Raw genomic sequence first — 18,898 nt, forward strand, 5'->3', positions numbered from 1 at the left:
TACATAGGGGAGAAAAGACTCGGACACCCCTCATCCCAGGAGAACACAGACCCCCCCCTCTGGAAGAAGGGGAACTACCCCAAACCCAAGATGCTGAGCAGGAGGAAGAAGAAGATGTAGTGGAGATTGGCACCACAAGAGGTGAGTGTCTGCGACCACAGACTCAGGTAAAAGAGATGGCTGGTGGCAGATTTTTGAGACCTTTTTTTTTGTTCTTTATCTCTTTTTAGGTGATCGTGATGTTGTGGATCTAGAACGCTTTACTTCTGAAAGTGCCCAGATACTGATAGGGGAGATCATGGGGTGTAATCTCCAATTGCAAAACATCCAGCAACAAATACGTGATGTTATTACAAAAAATAATAACATCATTGATGTTTTGGGGCGAATTTAAACCCCACAAAATGACCGGTTTTCAGTATTTTCAATTTTAACAATGTTTTTAAAAGCCAAATTTGGAGGATGCACACAGTGTGCCAACATGTGCTATCTGCCATCACGGGAGATCAATGGACGCGTTTTGGGGGGGCAACCCCTTCCTCAATTATAAAGTAGCGTTGAGGAAGGGCTTGCTCCCCCAAAACACGTCCCTTGATCCCCCCTGATGGCAGATAGCACATGTTGACATTCGTAAATTGGTGTGCATCTTCCAAATTTGGCTTTTCCAGGGGTGATTTCCCCCCATCTGAACGCTATATCAAACCCAGTTCCTAAATACTGATGTCTGATATAGCCTTCAGGTTTTACCTAATGTGAACTTTGTAAGTTCTAGTTTTTTGGCTTTCTTGTTGGTTTTACACAGGCCTGTTTTATCTGAAATGGATATTTTGATTATTCATAATGCTACTGCAAACATTTTATACTACAAACATGTTGGTTTGTTTTAAAAACCTTTGGTAAATGCACATTTTGATTGTGCAGGTATAAAAAAGTGCCTTACTCAAGAATGTGTGGATTATTGTCTCAACACTACAACAACACTTTTGGGGTGATGTAATTGTTGTTTTATGCACAAATGGGGGTTATTTCCTAAGGGCAAATACACTTTGCACTACAAGTGCAGGTTCAGTGCAGTTGCAAGTGCACTTGAAGTGAAATGTGTTTTTGCATTTAGGAAGTACCAGCCAACACTGTTTTTTATAAGGTTACCCAATCACGACATTTTCTGCACTCAACACATTTCTGTCAGGGTCAGCTAAAACAAACACAAGCAGTAAATGTCCACCAAGAATTGCTTTTGGTTGTTTTTTATTTAAAAAAGGTGTCACATATTGTCTGGCATATTGATAGCCCCCCTACCCGCAAAGAACTCCAGGTATCGTAACCGGACATCACGGGCATTCAGGGAGGGCAAGCCAGGACGGCCGCTTTCAAGTGCCGTCATTGTGGAAGTATTTGGGATTCCGGCCTCAGGCCCAACTGAGCCAGCATAGTTGGCTGAATGTTTTCTTAAAAAATTATGGAGAACACAGCACGCCAGTATAATATGGTTCAGTTTATACTCCGCCATATGGATGGGTGTCAGAAATAGTCGGAACCGGCTGGCCAGGATTCCAAATGTGTTCTCCACCACTCTTCGGGCTCTGGCCAGCCGGTAATTAAAAACCCTCTGTTCCGGGGTGAGGGTCCTCATCGGGAATGGCCGCATCAGGTGGTCCCCCAGCGCAAATGCTTCATCAGCAACGAACACAAATGGGAGACCTTCAACATTGTCCTCTGGAGGTGGCAAGTCCAAACTGCCATTCTGGAGACGCCTGTAGAACTCCGTCTGGGCGATGACTCCACCATCGGACATCCGGCCATTCTTCCCCACGTCCACATACAAGAACTCGTAATTAGCCGACACCACCGCCAACATCACTATACTATTAAACCCCTTGTAGTTATAATAGTACGACCCCGAGTTGGGTGGTGGGACGATGTGGACGTGTTTCCTATCAATTGCCCCTCCGCAGTTAGGAAAGTCCCACCGCTGGGCAAAGTGGGAGGCCACAGTCTGCCATTCCTGTGGCGTGGAAGGAAACTGTTGAGGAAAAAAAAAAAAACATTACTATTTTTTCACAGAAACCTGGCAAGCAGATTAGACACAAACATTATGGGTCAACCTCCAGATAGCATTTATTAAGGGGAATTTAACAACAACAAAGTATAAGGTACACCTATCATATTCCCCCTCCCCCCCTCTCATGGGCCATTTCTAACATTATAGGGGGGGGGGGACTCTTGGACAGGTAACCCTCTTCACTTCATTGAGAGATGAATGCCTAAATACAGGGTATTACTTGGAACAGCCCCTCCTTTGTTACACTATTGGCAGCCCACTGGACAGGTAAGAAGTGTCATAATACAAAGATATAAATACACACTGTACACATTTGAGCACATTTGGACATTCTGCTATTACCTATCAAGATCATAATAGGATACAAGAACTTTAAACAGTACCATTGGAAAGTATACAGGCAGGCCCTTGCACTACATGCTTTGGGGAATTCATCCATAAATCTGACCAGTAAAGAGATGGGTGTAGTGTGTATGGGTTTGGCAAAGTCAGCAGATAGATGATTGAGGATAGAGAATTGGGATCAGCTGACTTAGCAGTTGGGGGGAGGGAGGGTTACCAAAAATTTGGGGACACCACAAAAAAAAGCCTCTGGCCCTCTGCCTGAATTTAAATCCAAAATAACATTTCCAAACATTTTAGGGGGTGTTTGGGGTAAAGCACTACTATGGAGCTGATAAAATACATTGTTAAGTGACTACATGAGGTGAATATAGGGGCAGGAGACACCATGCTGGAGAGGTTATTGAAGGGGAAATATGTATGAAGGACATAAAATAATAATTACATAAAAATCCAGCATGCATGAGGACAAAGGGGACATTCACAGCATAATACAATCATGGTAATTAGGGAATGAGGAAAGAAATACAATATATTAGCAAACATTCAATACAATAAAATGTGATATAAAAGGAAAAAAATCTTACCTTCATATACTCCTTCTGCAGGACCTGTATGATGGCAGAACAGGTCTCTGGGATAATGATCCCCAGAGCCTGGGGGGAGATGCCTGTCGAGAACTTGAGGTCCTGCAGGCTTCTCCCTGTGGCCAAATACCGCAAGGTAGCGACCAACCTCTGCTCCGGAGTGATGGCTTGCCTCATGCAGGTATCCTGCCTGCTGATATAGGGGGTCAGCGAAGCCAACAAACGGTGAAACACGGGGTCCGTCATCCGGAGAAAGTTCCTGAAATCATCAGGATTATTCTCACGGATCTCACGGAGCAAAGGCATATGACAGAACTGGTCACGCTGAAGCAACCAATTCTTGGTCCATGAACTCCTCCCCACCCTGTTCATGGACTGGACTTGTGTCAAGGTCAGAACCCCAACACCAAGCCCCCGCACAGCACGAACTCTACGAGGAGTACGCATACGAAACATGGCTAGAAAACGGTCGGCTGCTCAGAACGAAGTAACAGAACGCACTGAAGAACAGCAAGGCCTGTGAAGAGCGACCTGAAAACCAGTAACGAACGAACAAGAATACAGTAACTAAAGTCACGCGGAACTTGCTTGCACACACTGAAGAGCAGATACAAACCCACAAGCACAAACTGAACGGCAGAAAACGATCTGAAAGCCACGAGTCTGAAAAAGCGCGAATCGTCTCTCACCAAACTTTTACTAACACGAGATTAGCAAAAGGAGCCCAAAGGGTGCTGCGCTTGGTTCTGAACCGACCTTTTCTAGTCTCGTCGTACGTGCTTGACGTCACCGCGTTCTTGGCGATCGGAAATTCGGACAACTTTGTGCGACCGTGTGTAGGCAAAACAAGTTTGAGCCAACATCCGTAGGAAAAAATCCGAGGATTTTGTTGTCGGAATGTCCGATCAATGTCCGACCGTGTGTACGGGGCATAATACTCCACTAGTGTATGGTAGCGTTCAAAACATTCACCAATGCAAAGACCAGGATTGTCAGGACAGGATGGACAATAATAGCGGGTGTCACGCCTATATCCGTGCTTGCTACAGACACGACATCTTCTTTGGGGGGCTCATTGGGTAGGGGTACCAGTAAGGACATACGGAAAATGCCTCTCATGCAGCCGGCTTACTGCATTTGGATTGGGAAGGTGAGGTGGAGCACCATCTGGAAACAGAAGGGCTCTGACGATCTCTTCCTGGAATTTAAGGAAGGATCCATTCCGTCCTGAAGCCCTGTATAGCACATGAGCGTTCAGCAAAGCCAGTTGAAATAAGTATACAGACACTTTTTTGTACCAGTGTCTGGCCTTACGGGCAACTAGGTACGGCGCCAACAACTGGTTGTTGAGGTCCACCCCTCCCATATTTTGGTTATATTCGTGGACACAGAGGGGTTTCTCCACAACACCAGTCGCCGTAGGAATTTGGACCGTCATGTCTGCATGAAGGGAGGACAGAACGAAAACATTCTTATTATCCCTCCACTTCACAGCGAGTAAGTTATTAATATTCAAGCAGGCTCTATCCCCCACCCTAAGATGGGAATCTACAAGCCTCTGGGGTAAGCCCTGATGATTAGATCGCATGGTTCCACATGCGCCAATCTGATGATCAAACAAGGTGACAGTCAGGAAGGGTAGAGGAAGAAGTGCCAGGGAGGCCGATCCAGGGCTGGAGCATCCCAATAAGTATGCTCCATTGAGTGACATTGGTGAAACCAGTTAGGGGCCAGCACTGCTGGAGCTGAGGGACTCTCCTAGCTGCCAGGGGAAGAACTCCTCCAGTGAGAGTGGGGGGGCAGCGAAGGGAAAGGAAAGACAGATTCTGGTGGTAGGGGACTCAATTCTTAGAAGGACAGAGAGGGCAATCTGTAACAAAGACCTGAAGCGCCGAACAGTATGTTGTCTACTGGGTGCTCGGGTTCGGCACATCACGGATCTTGTGGACAGATTACTGGGAGGGTCTGGGGAAGACCCAGCTGTCATGGTGCACGTTGGCACCAATGACAAAGTCAGAGGCAGATGGAGTGTCCTAAAGAACCATTTTAGGGACTTAGGAGCTAAATTGAGGAAAAGGACCTCCAAGGTAGTATTCTCAGGAATACTACCGGTACATCGAGTCACACCAGAAAGGCAGAGGGAGATTAGGGAAGTAAACAAGTGGCTGAAGAGCTGGTATAGTAAGCAGGGGTTTGGGTTCCTGGAGGACTGGGCTGACTTCTCAGTCGATAACCGGTACTATAGAAGGGACGGACTGCACCCAAATGAGGAGGGTGCAGATCAGCTGGGAATGAAGATGGCCAAAAAGTTAGAGGGGTTTTTAAGCTAGGTGATGGGGGGGAGGGTCCAGAGGTAGAGATAGTCAGCATGGAACATATTCCAGAGGGCAGTATTGGGGGCATTAGTGGTGCGTTGACCAAAGCACAAAAACCCAAGGTAAGTATAGTAGCAAGTCCTAGTTGCAATCTCAGAACACCCAATACGAGGACAATATGCGACCGGTCTAAACTATGTGGCATGTTCACCAATGCCAGGAGCATGGCGGACAAGATGGGTGAACTAGAGATACTGTTGTACGAGGAGGATTTGGATTTTGTGGGAATTTCAGAGACCTGGTTCAACAGCTCTCATGATTGGCTGGCAAACATTCAAGGGTATACCCTTTACCGCAAAGATAGAGAGGGTAAAAAAGGGAGAGGGGTATGCCTATATATCAAGAATAATGTACAAGTGAATGTGAGAAATTACATCACTGAGGGGGGTAGGGAGGAGGTGAAATCCTTATGGGTAGAGCTCCAAAGGGATGAAGCTAAGGGGAAAATAATACTGGGAGTATGCTATAGGCCCCCTAACCTGAGGGAGGAAGTGGAGACAGATCTCCTATCACAATTTGGATTAGCAGCAAGGATGGGAAGTGTTATCATAATGGGAGATTTTAATTATCCGGGCATAGACTGGACGGAGGGAACAGCGCATTCATTTAAGGCTCTCCAGTTCCTTAATGTCTTGCAGGACAAATTTATGGGTCAGATGGTAGATGCACCAACTAGAAATAAAGCATTACTGGATCTACTGATTACCAACAATACAGACCTGATCACGGATGTAGAAATACGGGGCAATTTAGGTAACAGCGATCACAGTTTCAGTATAATTCAGTATAATTCACACAAATAGGAAACATAAAGGGAATACAAAGACACTGTATTTCAAAAGAGCCAACTTCCCTAAAATACAAACCTTGCTAAAAGGCATGAAGTGGGATAAAATATTAGGAACAAAGAACATGGAGGAGAGATGGGTTTGCTTTAAGAGCATATTAAATAAGGGCATTAGCCATTGCATCCCATTGGGTAAGAAATTTAAAAGAGCGAACAAAAGTCCTGGATGGCTTAACTCCAATGTAAAAATGCATATAAAAGCAAAGGAGAAGGCCTTCAAAAAATACAGGGTTGAGGGATCATCATCAGCATTCAGACTTTCTAAAAAATGCAACAAGAAATGTAAGGGTGCAATTAGGATGGCTAAGATAGAACATGAAAGACACATAGCGGAGGAGAGCAAAAAAGTAACCAAAACTGCAGTGTTTATCCTCATGACACATCGCAGGAAGCACCTCCATGGTTAACAGAGGACAGAATTAAAATTAGACTTAAGAAACTTAACATTAATAAATCACCAGGACCAGATGGCTTGCATCCGAGGGTACTTAGGGAACTCAGTCAAGTGATTGCCAGACCATTGTTCCTAATTTTTACAGACAGTCTACTGACTGGAATGGTACCAGCTGATTGGAGAAAAGCCAATGTAGCACCAATGTTTAAAAAGGACCCAAAATACATCCCTGGGAATTACAGACCAGTTAGCCTAACATCAATAGTATGTAAACTCTTGCAGGGGATGATAAGGGACTATATACAAGATTTTAGTAATGAGAGCGGAATCATTAGCAGTAATCAGCATGGATTCATGAAGAATCATTCTTGCCAAACCAATCTACTAACCTTATATGAGGAGGTGAGTTGCCAGCTAGATAACGGAAGGCCCGTAGACGTGGTGTATCTGGATTTTGCAAAAGCATTTGACACAGTTCCCCATAAACGTCTACTGTATGAAATAAGGTCCGTTGGCATGGACCATAGGGTGAGTACATGGATTGAAAACTGGCTACAAGGGCGAGTTCAGAGGGTGGTGATAAATGGGGAGTACTCGGAATGGTCAGGGGTGGGTAGTGGGGTCCCCCTCTGTGCTGGGACGAATCCTATTTAATTTGTTCATAAACGACCTGGAGGATGGGATAAACAGTTCAATCTCTGTATTTGCAGACGATACTAAGCTATGCAGGGCAATAACTTCTCGCAAATTAATGGGGTGGGCAACTACATGGCAAATGAGGTTCAATGTAGAAAAATTTAAAATAATGCATTTGGGTGGCAAAAATATGAATGCAATCTATAAACTGGGGGGAGAACCTCTGGGGGAATCTAAGATGGAAAAGGACCAGGGGGTCCTAGTAGATGATAGGCTCAGCAATGACATGCAATGCCAAGCTGCTGTTAACAAAGCAAACAGAATATTGGCATGCATTAAAAAGGGATCAACTCCAGAGATAAAACGATAATTCTCCCGCTCTACAAGACTCTGGTCTGGCCGCACCTAGATTAAGCTGTCCAGTTCTGGCCACCAGTCCTCAGGAAGGATGTACTGGAAATGGAGCGAGTACAAAGAAAGGCAACAAAGCTAATAAAGGGTCTGGAGGATCTTAGTTATGAGGAAAGGTTGCAAGCACTGAACTTATTCTCTCTGGAGAAGAGACGCTTGAGAGGGGATATGATTTCAATATTTAAATACCGTACTGGTGACCCCACAATAGGAATAAAACTTTTTTGCAGAAGAGAGTTTAACAAGACTCGTGGCCACTCATTAAAATTAGAAGAAAAGAGGTTTAACCTTAAATTATGTAGAGGGTTCTTTACTGTAAGAGCGGCAAGGATGTGGAATTCCCTTCCACAGGCGGTGGTCTCAAAGGGGAGCATCGATAGCTTCAAGAAACTATTAGATAAGCACCTGAATGACCGCAACATACAGGGATATACAATGTAATACTGACACATAAACACACAGAGGTTGGACTTGATGGACTTGTGCCTTTTTTCAACCTCACCTACTATGTAACAAGTGACTAAAAAGTGGCACGGTCGTGTAATAATTGTTCACATACAAATGGTACCTCTTTCCGAATAACGGTGACACCAAGTCCCACACAATCTTGCCAGCAATCCCTATGTAATCTGGGCAGTTCGGCGGCTCTACGTGACTATCTCTTCCCTCGTAAACCATAAAACTACATGTATAGCCTGTGGCCCTGTCACAGAGATTATACATCTTAACCCTGTATCTGGCACGCTTGCTGGGAAGATACTGTTTGAAAGACAAGCGGCCAGAAAACAAAAATCAGGGACTCATCAATGCAGACAACTTGATGGGGAGCAGGGATCAGGTCTGACTCTGCGAATGCTGCAGTTATGTGTTTAGTGTTTTGTAAGTGACAGTGATCGATCGATACTGCACTTGGGTGGGCTGGGCTGGGCGGAGGGGCAAAATGCAAGTGCTAGCAGGTATCTGGGCTGATCCTGCTAACACTGCATTTTTGGGAACCCTAAACTACTGGGGACGCTAGTATAGATCTGATCAGATCAGATATTGATCTGTTGAGACACTATACCACTAAGGGAGGTGTATGCTGCGTGCATGGGTGTTAGCAGTACTGGCACTAATCTGACGCTGCCTGGGGCGATGCAGACCCTAACTGACCCTAAAACCTAACTGATATCAGGGGTTTAAACCTTTATTGGGTAATAATTAGCGGGTATAAAAAACAAAAAAAAATGTGTGACACTGCGCTATGGTATATATATGATACAGGAGACTATGTTAAAAGATGGGCAAATATCTGATGCTCTATAAATGAGAAAAAGGGAAAGAAAGGGAATGGGAGCCTCTACATAATACTACCACCTAAGTGGAGCATGATATGAATATACAATGGTGTAGATATGGCGTTATTCCTCTAGCTAAAAAACATAAAAAAAGCATAGTCCTGTACTTCAACCATCTGGTGAGTGTAAATCTATTACCACCATGGATAATATCACCGGCACCACAGTCACTGGAAAAAGATATCACAAATTGTTGGATCAAACACTGGACACTGTTTGAAGCACTAATCACTTTATGCTAATTTCTTGAATAATGGACTAATCTATTGCTAATGATTGTGTTTTTTATTTATTTATTTATTTATTTATTATATTACCTGGCACGCTATACTTCTATCTAATTTTGTTTTTGTTTGCAAGGTGATAATTTTATCACAGAGGGCCTAACAAATTCTTTATTATTTTTTTTTTTTTTTTTTTATTTATACAATTTGTGTTCTTCATCACAGAGGGTTAAACACATTTTTGTTTGGAATTTAGTTTATTTTAGGATCACTAAGGCACCACATCCCCATAAACTTTTTGATCACTTAATTTATATTTATCACCACCACTTTATTGTTCATTGTTCACATACTCCCAGTAACAGATATACTTTCAGAGGGTGTAACACATTCCATCACAGAATCAGAGTGGAGTGTGTATTTTTTCATTTATCCAAGGGAGGCCATTATTTCATTTATTTAGTTTCTAGTGTTTTCTACACCTGTTTTTGTAATGTCCCCCTCACGGATTTTTGGTTGAAATACAGGACTTAAAGGGTATAAAAAACAAACTAACCAGCGTCACCCGTAACACTTATATGGTGATCACTGGTGAAAGGGTTAACTAGGGGGCAATCAGGGGGTTAAAACCTTTATTAGGTAGTATATGGGGGTACCTGACGCTATAAAAAGCTGACGGTGAACCTAAATAACTAACAGGCCGTGACACTTATACGGCGATCAGAAAAATGATCAATTAGTGACACTGGCGACAGGGGGTGAAAGGGTTAACTGGGGGGCAATCAAGGGGTTAAACCTTTATTGGGGGGGTTAGGGGGGTACCTTAGACCTAAAGGGGCCTACCGCTAATTGCCCTACCACTTATAACAGTCATAAAATGACACCAATGCAGTGATCAGTAAAAAATGTAAAACTGCTGTTGGTGTCACTGTGACAGGGGGTGACGGGGAGTGCGGGGGGGGGGGGTGATTGCGGGGTGATTGGGGGGGTGATTTATGTGCCTATGTGTACTAGTGTTAGTGTAGTGTTGGTGCAAACTCACAGTGATGTCTTCTCTCCTCGGGCTCTGGACGAAAAGACTGATACAAGGAGAGATGACATCACTTCCTCTGTTTCTGTTTACATTTCAGAAGCAGAGGAAGCTTCCCATTCGTCATTAGCAATCGTGAGGGGGTGGCCATGAATCAGTGGCCTCCCCCTCAGGACGGATCGCCCCTGCAACGATGCCGACCGCCGACCGCCTCGGGCACCTGGGGGGGGGGGGGGCGTAGTCACGCCCCCCGCCTGCGGGAGGGGAGTAACGTACAGGTACGTTACTCTGCCTGCCCGTGCCATTCTGCCGACGTATATCGTCGTGAGGCGGTCGGCAAGTGGTTAGAGTATACAATAATTATGCATGTGTCTCTAGCTTTAGTAGCCTTGTAATATTTTCTCCTTGAGTTGATATCCAACTCCTCTTTGAATAACAGGACACATTTTAATTTGAGTTGGAGTCACCATCTTCAGAACTGATATAATCATTATCACAAAGCAAGTTTTGTATTTAAGCATAAACATAGTCATTAGCATAATCCACTTGATTCATTCATCTTTTCTCTGGCTTCAGTTTTGACTTTCTCCAAAGTACACTGTACCCTTGTATCACACTATCAAGACCTGGCCGGTCTGCAGTGTGAGTTTTTCTGGCTCTAGTGCAGACAGCTCTATGACCTGCCTGGATATTAGGTCCCCACAATAAAGATTAAAATCATGCAGAGCATAGTAGAAGCTATTAAGCCTGCATAAACATGCCAGTTTGGTATTTATGACTTTTTTACTAAAACTTCCAGTGCAGACAAGAATGCAACAGGAGAAAATCTATTATTTTTGTAGTGTTGCACTTCACGTGTATTGGTAGCACTGACTTACAGTTTGCCATTTAAAGCTATTTAAAAGGAGTCTTCAAAAAACACAATGCGTTCCAGTGTGAATGTCAATGCATGCATTCTGGTGTGAATGAGCAATAAGTCTGGGTTCACACTGCTGCACTGCAGCAACATGCACATTATCATATGTGTTACCGCAACTCACATTGATGCGCTCTGGTGCCATTCATATTTAACCTTGCTAATGCACCTGTGTTGCAGCACACTACAGTGTACTCCTATGCCTCATGGAGCACGACATTACAAAAAACACTGCATGCACAATTGTATTACAGCATTGGATGTTACCATAATGTGTGTATAAATGCATGTTACAACATGATTTCTCATATGAACAAGCCCTGATACTGCTGCATTAAATGTATACTTTGTGGAGGCAAAATTCCAATTGTATCGCCTTGTAAATGTTGTAAATGTAGTGCTACCCGCATATGAACCGCTGATTAGGATGGGCCCTCTTCCTTGTATTAAACTTTTCCAAAAACCCCAGCCCCTCTAACACAGCAGCTTGAGTGTGCAAACATACCATATCACAGGAAATCACTGAAAGTAACACTTAGTACCCAGAAGTAGCGCTATATCAAATAAAACAGGCACCAAACCTGATAGTAAAACTTAAAGTGTTTTTTACACCCCCCAAAAAAAAAAAAAAAAAAAGATCCTGTTCATTTAAAGCATGTTATACAGCACAGTGCTTGTGCTGTGTCATTTGGCCCCTTGTATCACCTGAAATACCTGGCTGATCCTGACGGTTTCTGTCCTACCCTCTGTAAACTGGCCACGGTATATCATGGCTGCTGAGCCGTGACACTGTGGTCAGTTTACATGCCTCCGTTATCCGCAGCCCTGCTCTCCTGTGTCTCCTATGTCTCCTCCTCCCCCCTCTCTGCCAGTCAGCTAGTACCCATCAGTGCCACCTCATTAGTGCCACCTCATTAGTGTCACCTCATCAGTGCCCGTCAGTGCAGCTTATCAGTGCCCATCAGTGAAGGAGAAAACTTACTTATTTACAAAATTTTATCACAAAAGATTTTTGGTCTTTTTTTAAATTTATTTAGCAAAAAAAAAACCCAGTGGTGATCAAATACTACCAAACAAAAGCTCTATTTGTGGGAACAAAATTGTAAAAATTTTGTTTGGGTACAATGTTGCATGGCCACACAATTGTCATTTAAAATGTGACAGCGCTAAAAGCTGGAAATTGGCCTGGGCAGGAAGGGGGAAAAGTGCCCTGTATTGAAGTGGTTAAAGTGGAGGTGCGCCCACCGCTGCAAAAATTAAAAGCCAGCAGCTGCACATACTGCCTGACTTTTAATAATAGGACACTTACCTGTCCTGGAGTCCAGCAATGTCGGCCCCTCAGCTGATGTTTCCATCAGCTGTCGGGTGCTGCCACCTCCATTGGGGGTAAGGGAACCTGGCAGTGTAGCCTTACGGCTTTACGCCAGGAACCCTACTGCACATGTGCGAAGCTCGACTCCTCTCTCCTACTGGCCTGGCGGCCAGGGAAGGAGCCTGAGCGATGGCGCAAATATCCGCGGCTGAGGCAGTGCTAGTGCACTTAACGACAGTACCAGTTAACCTACATGCAGTATAGGTACAGTATACAGTGCTTTGAAAAAGTATTCATACCCCTTGAAATTTTCCACATTTTGTCATGTTACAACCAAAAACGTAAATGTATTTTATTGGGTTTTTATGTTATAGACCAACACAAAGTGGCACATAATTGTGAAGTGGAAGGAAAATTTATAAATGGTTTTCACAAAATTTTGCAAATAAATATGTGAAAAGTGTGGCGTGCATTTTTTATTCAGCCCCCCTGAGTCAATACTTTGTAGAACCACCTTTTGCTGCAATTACAGCTGCAAGTCTTTTTGGGGATGTCTCTACCAGCTTTGCACATCTAGAGAATGACATTTTTGCCCATTCTTCTTTGCAAAATAGCTCAATCTCTGTCAGACTGGATGGAGAGCATCTGTGAACAGCAATTTTTAAGTCTAGCCACAGATTCTCCATTGGATTTAGGTCTGGACTTCGACTGGGCCATTCTAACACATGACTATGCTTTGATCTAAACCATTCCATTGAAGCTCTGGCTTTATGTTTAGGGTTGTTGTCCTGCTGGAAGGAAAACCTCCGCCCCAGTCTCAAGTCTTTTGCAGACTCTAACAGGTTTTCTTCTAAGATTGCCCTGTATTTGGCTACATCCATCTTCCCATCAACTCTGGCCAGCTTTCCTGTCCCTGCTGAAGAAAAGCATCCCCACAACATGATGCTGCCACCACCATGTTTCACAGTGGGAATGGTGTGTTTAGGGTGATGTGCAGTGTTAGTTTTCCGCCACTCATAGCGTTTTGGTTTTAGGCCAAAAAGTTCAATTTTTTTCTCATCTGACCAGGACACCTTCATCCACATGTTTGCTGTGTCCCCCACATGGCTTCTCACAAACTGAAAACGGGACTTCTTATGCCGCGTACACACGGTCGGACTTTTCGTCTACAAAAGTCCGACAGCCTGTCCGACATACTTCCGACGTACCTTCGGCGGACTTGCGGCAGACTTTCTTACGAACGGACTTGCCTACACACGACCACACAAAAGTACGACAGCCTAGTACGCGGTGACGTACACCAAGTCCGACGAGACTATAAAACGGAAGTTCAATAGCCCGTACGACACCCTTTGGGCTCCTTCTGCTAATCTCGTGTTTATCTCGTGTTAGTAGAAGTTTGGTGAGAGACGATTCGCGCTTGTGAGACTCGTATTTTTCAGTTCGTTTTAACTGTTGTTCAGTCTGTGCTTGTGAGGTTTGTATCTGCTTTTCAGTGCGTTTGGTCAGTTGGCATTGAGAAATCTTTGTTTTATTGGCCGCTCGTTCCTGATTTTCAGGTCGTTCTTCACAGGCCTTGCTGTTCTTCAGTGCGTTCTGTTTAGTGCGTTCTGACCAGCCGACCGTTTTGAAACCATGTTACCTGTACGTACTCGTCGTCGAGCTCGTGCATTGTATGTGCTTGGTGCTGTAGTTTATTCTTCAGCCCAAGACCAGTCCATGAACAGGGCGAGGAGGAGTTCATGGACCAAGAATTGGTTGCTTCAGCGTGACCAGTTCTGTCACATGCCTTTGCTCCGTGAGATCCGTGAGAATAATCCTGAGGATTTCAGGAACTTTCTCCGGATGACGGACCCCGTTTTTGACTGTTTGTTGGCTTTGCTGACCCCCTATATCAGCAGGCAGGATACCTGCATGAGGCAAGCCATCACTCCGGAGCAGAGGCTGGTCGCTACCTTGCGGTATTTGGCCACAGGGAGAAGCCTGCAGGACCTTAAGTTCTCGACAGGCATCTCCCCCCAGGCTCTGGGGATCATTATCCCAGAGACCTGTTCTGCCATCATCCAGGTCCTGCAGAAGGACTATATTAAGGTAAGATATTTTTCTTTTATTAGCATCACATGTTCTTTTATGTAATCTTTGATAATGTAATGTATTTCTTGCTTCAAACACTACTTACCATCATTGCAATATAGTGTGAATGTCCCCTTTTTATCCTCACACATGCTGGATTTTTTTCCTGTTATTTTTTGTCATGCATGTATATTTTCCTTCAATAACCTCCCCAGCATGAAGTGATGGGAACATATCCACCTAGTCTACTCATTTTGAATGTATTTTGTTTGAGTGTATTTAGTGTGCTTATACTTAGCAATTAGCTAGATTTCCCAAACCCCCCCCCCCCCCCACACACCTAAACTCACTCCAAATAGTGTGCTGCTAAATAGCAATTATCTAGATTTCACAACCCCCCCCCACCCTCGTAAAAATTAGCTTGAATGTTCTGTGGTGTTGATTTGTCTAAAGCAAATATATGTTGCACTTTGCAAAATGCATGTGCACTCTACAGGTGCATTTGTTCCAGTGCTTTAGTAAATGAGCAGAAGCTCTGCTGATTTCCATCATCAAATCATATGCAAGCCTCAAAGTGTTTTCATTAATTGCCCTTGCATGTGATTGTGTACTCCTTGCAACATGAATGCCTTTTTACATTACCTCATTTACTGTAAGCTGGTTAGCAACTGCACCTGCAGAGTGCGACAACTGCAGTCTTGTAGCCTTTTTAGTCCCTAAATTCCTGCGTGTCCTAAAAGTAATCTTTTTTAGGGATTTCACAACCCCCTAAAATGTAATCAATGTTCCATCAGAGGGGGTGAGCAATCTGATAAGTGTGCCTTTCCATATTAGTTATTCCAGAAGAATTAAATTATTGAATGTTATACTGATGCTGGGGAATAATGTTTTTAATTGTCTAATTTTCTTGCAATGTTAGCTTCCAAATTAATTGATTTTGGTTTTCTTGTTTGGTTCCCCAGTTTCCTTCAACGCCACAGGAATGGCAGACTGTGGCATCCCATTTTGCCAGCCGTTGGGACTTTCCCAATTGTGGAGGGGCTATAGATGGGAAACATGTCCACATTGTGCCACCACCCCATTCGGGGTCATACTATTTTAATTATAAGGGGTTCCACAGTATTGTTTTAATGGCGGTGGTGTCGGCACACTATGATTTTTTATATGTGGACGTGGGGAAGAATGGCCGGATGTCGGATGGAGGAGTATTTGCCCAGACGGAGTTCTGCCAGCGTCTCCAGAGTGGTGGCCTGGGATTGCCACCTGATGCGGATAACGTGGAAGGACTCCCCTTTGTCTTCATTGCCGATGAAGCCTTCGCTCTCAGCAAGCACCTCATGAGGCCATCCCCCCAAAGAACCCTCACCCCGGAGAGGAGGGTTTTTAATTTCCGGCTGGCCAGAGCTAGAAGAGTGGTTGAGAATGCGTTTGGAATTCTGGCCAGCCGGTTCCGCCTGTTTCAAACAGCCATTAATTTGGCGGAATACAAACTTAATTTTATCATTTTATCGTGCTGCATTCTGCACAACTTTTTAAACAAACATTCTCAGAATTATATAGGCACAGTTGGGCCTGAGGCCGGACAAATAGATGCCAACCTTACGGGCCTGGATACTGTCCGTACTGGCTTGGCCCCCCAAAGTGCCCGTCAAGTTAGACAGCAATATGTTAATTATTTTATGGGTAGGGGGGCCATTGCAATGGGCCAGGATATATAATTTTTTACAATAAAAAAAATATTGATGAAATCTTGCATTATATTTATTGCTTGCCTTTCTTTTGGGCTTTCTCCTAGGCTATGGTCGAGCAGTTGTAGTGCCAACTGTATTTTAATTTTAAATGTCTAAATAAGCTCCATTGCCACTGTAAACAACTTTTTTACAATTATAACCAAACTGATACTGAGCCTTGAAATAACAAACCACACATTTATTTAATTCCTATAAGCAGATGTTTTTATTAATGGTTGTTATGCATTCAGTTCTGCTTTTAGTATAAAATGTTCATAGACAAAAATATAATGATATCTTAATAATGTAGAAAAATATAATTATATTTAAATATTTCTACCTAATCCACAAAAAAAATATTTTTGGCTTTTTGATTTTCGCAAACAGGCTTTTTTTTTTTTTTTTTTTTTTTTGGTTTTTTAAAATCAAGTTTAGTTTTTTTTTTTTGCTTTTTTGAAAATCAAGTTTTGTTATTTTTTTTTTTGTTTTTTTTAAAATCAAGTTTTTTTTTTTTTTTTTTTTGGTTTTTTAAAATCAAGTTTTTTTATTTTTTTGTTTTTTTGAAAATCAAGTTTTTTTTTTTTTTTTTTGGTTTTTTAAAATCAAGTTTTTTTATTTTTTTTTGTTTTTTTGAAAATCAAGTTTTGTTATTTTTTTTTTGGTTTTTTAACATCAAGTTTTTTTTTTTTTGGTTTTTTAAAATCAAGTTTTTTTTATTTTTTTTGTTTTTTTGAAAATCAAGTTTTGTTATTTTTTTTGGTTTTTTAACATCAAGTTTTATTTTTTTTGGTTTTTTAAAATCAAGTTTTTTTTATTTTTTTGGTTTTTTTGAAAATCAAGTTTTGTTATTTTTTTTGGTTTTTTAAAATCAAGTTTTTTTATTTTTTTTGTTTTTTTGAAAATCAAGTTTTGTTAGTTTTTTTGGTTTTTTAACATCAAGTTTTATTTTTTTTTGTTTTTTTCAAATCAAGTTTTTTTCTTTTTTTTGGGTTTTTTTAAATCAAGTTTTATTTTTTTTTTGGGTTTTAGAGAAAATCAAATTTTTTTTTTGTTTGTTTTTTTGTTTTAAAATCAATTTTTTTTTTTTTTTTTTGTGTTTTTTAAAATCAAGTTTTTTTATTTTTTTGTTTTTTTTTAAATCAAGTTTTTTTTTTTTTTTTGGTTTTTGAGAAAATCAAGTTTTATTTTTTTGTGGATTTTTTAGGTATTTACGAGAAACAGCCCTCCTTTTTTAAATTAGGTTAAACAGCCATTTCTGTTCAGCCAAAAAAATAAAGAGAAGGCCCAGAATGGGGTCAGCAAAACAGGAAATGAAGGACATGATTGATGTTTTGGGGTTTCAAAAAGGGCATTTAGATTCGACCCAAAACATCAATCATGTCCTTCATTTCCTGCTGCATACGATCCAGCCGATTACGCATTTCATCGATGTCCTTATTCCAGGCCATTATTTGACCAATTAGCCGTTGGGCACTTTCTGAGGTGAAATAGTCACTTCTTGTTGTACCTAAAGTGGAATGAAACCAAAAAATGTCTTTAGAAATATGCACACATACATAGTTTACCTTACCATAATAAAGCTGTTGTCTCAGACAGTGACCTGGTGGGGTGCCCATGTAGCATAATTCCTCCACATCCTCAGGGGTGGCGCTGTTGCTTGAATCAAGCACAACCAGATCCCCTAAAATAGAGTAGACAAATTACATTAAACAAAAGGCAGCCATGCATAGATTACCGTAAGCTGGTGTGTCAGACACTCACCTGGTGGGGTGCCCATGTCGCCCACCTCTCCTTCCTCCACATCCTCAGTGGGACTTGGGCTGATTTCCCAATCATGTTTGGCTTGGGGTGGACTGTCTTCTTGTTGGCTGAGTGATTTTTCCCCTATGTGAAACAAAAAATTATTAATCTACTTAGCACACAGATATTTTAGTACATAGTAATTTTCCAACATTTGTAGTGAAGTGGTTTGTGTAGAGTTCCTATTTTACCTCAATATTTAAAATTATAAAGACATATCGTATAGATAGATATCTAGATATAAATATCTCAAAATATAGTTAATAATCTTTTGATCTCTCTCTCTCTCTCTCTCTCTCTCTCTCTATATCTGGAACAAAATCTATAAATATCTAACTAAATGTAAAGCAAAAAAAAAAGATAACTTAAAATATTCAAAAAGAATGTTTTATATTTCTATATCTATCTATCTATCTACCTATCTCTATATTTCTCTCTCTCTATATATTTCTCTCTCTCTCTCTCTATATATATATATCTCTCTATATATATCTCTATATATCTATATATATATATATATATATATATATATATATATATATATATATATATATATCTTTATCTATCTATATCTATATATCTATATAATAGATATATATATATATATATATATATAGATATATATATATATATATATATATATATATATATATATAGATATATAGATAGATAGATAGATAGATAGATAGATAGATAGATAGATAGATAGATAGATAGATAGATAGATAGATAGATCTATAGATAAGTAACGAAGTTTATTAAAAGATCGTTTAAAACGATGAACAAAAAAATCGTATAGGAAGGAAAAGCACATGGAGCAGT

The sequence above is a fragment of the Aquarana catesbeiana genome, linkage group LG01 (assembly GCF_042186555.1).
Source record: "Aquarana catesbeiana isolate 2022-GZ linkage group LG01, ASM4218655v1, whole genome shotgun sequence".
Classification (NCBI taxonomy): domain Eukaryota; kingdom Metazoa; phylum Chordata; class Amphibia; order Anura; family Ranidae; genus Aquarana; species Aquarana catesbeiana.